Genomic DNA, 2274 nt, shown 5'->3' with positions numbered 1-2274 from the left:
AGTCCACCAATGACCACACCCATATAGAACATTTCATGTTTCAGTGTGACCAAACTGAACTCAATTGATGAACGATCTGCAGAAATGGACAAAAAAACATATTAATTACACTATTACTTAAGGATGGGATTAAACACACTTAAAAACACGCACCAAAAAGCAAGTAAAACACCTGAATTATAAAATGGCGACAAACGTCAAGTTCACATTAAGACAGGTCACATTCGACAGACGCGATGTCAATTTTTGATGTAGACAATAGATATTATTAAAATACCATAGGTGCCACGATAAAGTCAATTTAGGCTGTGTACAATAGATAAATGTTAAACGGAATTCCATAGATTCTGAGAACAACAAGTATTTTAAATATTATAGATACGCCATAACCTCAGTTTATACTGTAGACAATAGACAATTGTTAAAAGAAATGCCATTACATATTAATAAAGAGAATTAATATTAATTATGTAATGTATTCTCACCTTAATTAACTGTAGAAAGTACCGTTATAAAATCTACCAGTATGATGAGCAAACCAAATCTAGAAGAGATGATTTGTCGTTTGAGTGGCTCTCAATTACCTCCCATTCACAACGCCAAAATTAAGTACTTGATGTTGCAAGGTGAAGACATCAAAAGCGTCGATTGTTTCAGTGGCACCAAAATTAATTCCTTCTCATTTGTTGAACCATCTATAGAAACAGACAAGAAAAAGTAATTAATTACCACTTTTAAAGCAAGAAAGTCAGTAACATTTACACTGAAAGATCAATTCCACATTAATTCTGCTGTTCTACATCTGCTATTTCTAAAACATTGTTTAAAAGTTGTCTATTTAGGCAAGTTACAAATGTCTAAGAAAACTCTTTTTTCTGTTAATATTTAATATACTACATATATATGTAGGTATGCTCACCTTAATTAATCAACTACAAAAGCCTCCAAGATGAAAAGTTAACAGATAAAACACCATAAGAGGGACTGGGCATGTTATTTCAGCAGCACCAAAATGAACTTCAATCTCCATACTTGTTCACCTTCAATCTGTAAAAATAGAGAAATAACAATTATTGTATGAAGTAAATAAATAATGAAATAGAATAAAAACACATAAAAAAGCAAATAAAATTGTTACTTTTAAAATGGTGATGTGGCGTGGTTTCTCTTTCAAGATAAGATACAATGTAGATGTACAAAATTCATCTGTTACGCGGAAAAATTTATGTACTTAATCCGTATCTATCCCTTTGGATGAAAAAAAAAATTAAAAACTCGTATTAAATAAATGAAACATGAAATAAAACAAAAACACGTAATCAAAAAAAATAAACAAAATGGCGACGTGACATCTACTTCAAGACATACCTTCAACAACTTTATTAACTTAATTTATGCTGTAGACAAATGCAAAAAATCATAATATGCTATGAATCAATCTCAATAACCTTTCAGGGTATTACACGTAGAACAATAAAACTAATTCTGCGAAAAAATTAACTCAATACGTTGAATTTCAAACGTGAACGGAACATCCTACCGCTACGAACGTACGAACAACTATGAACTTATGATTAACCGAGCGCGAAAGCTATCACATGAAGCTGTGATGACGTACAAAATGCTACGCAAAAGCATCTAATTAGATTTCTGCGACGGTTCGCGGCAAAAGTTTCGTAATTTAATCAATCAATAGAATATAGAATAGAAAATAGTTTTACGTCCTTCCTTGAGATGTAACCTACTTACCCAATAAAAAAACATCAAAACCGGCTCACAATCGGCAAAGAAGAAATAGCGGAACATTGACATAACAAAACAATACATTCGAATTGACAACGAATTAAATAAGTTATAGACACGTAAAAACATGAATAAAAATACAAGAAAAATAATTACAAATGATATTATCTCTACGCATTACTTTTATTATTTATGTATTATTAGGGCTCGAGTCGAAACTTCAAATAATTAATAAATACACAAAATAACGTATTTCACTTCACTTACAATTTAATCATTTTTAGAAAATTAATGTTTTAATATTAACGAAATTGATTTCTGGCTTGACTCTTGGTGGAACATATTTAATATTACGAAATAAAAACATTTGGTATTTTTGTCCCACAATTTTTTATTCACTTTAACTTTGATAATGGCATAACAGTCGAAACAATTGTCAGTTTTAAATAAAAAAAAAATAAATAAAAAATTGTGGGACAAAAATACCAAGTGTTTTTATTTCTTAATAATATTTAACTATATTATTGACAA

At 29.7% G+C, this 2274-nt stretch overlaps 1 long non-coding RNA gene across 2 annotated transcripts in view; it reads right to left on the bottom strand.

Annotated features, from left to right (window-relative positions):
• Positions 1 to 2274, bottom strand: part of LOC108742764 — a 6810-nt gene continuing 4536 nt past the window's right edge. Inside the window, exons 4-6 of one of the 2 annotated variants that reach the window (XR_003231693.1) lie at positions 920 to 1047; positions 486 to 695; positions 1 to 76 (exon numbers count right to left, since the gene is read on the bottom strand). This is a non-coding gene — a long non-coding RNA (uncharacterized LOC108742764). Of the gene's footprint in view, positions 696 to 919; positions 1048 to 2274 lie in introns of both variants that reach the window. The other variant, XR_003231692.1, reaches the window with a different exon arrangement.

The sequence above is a fragment of the Agrilus planipennis genome, unplaced genomic scaffold (assembly GCF_000699045.2).
Source record: "Agrilus planipennis isolate EAB-ADULT unplaced genomic scaffold, Apla_2.0 scaffold368, whole genome shotgun sequence".
Lineage (NCBI taxonomy): Eukaryota > Metazoa > Arthropoda > Insecta > Coleoptera > Buprestidae > Agrilus > Agrilus planipennis.
This window is presented reverse-complemented; position numbering and strand designations above follow the sequence as displayed.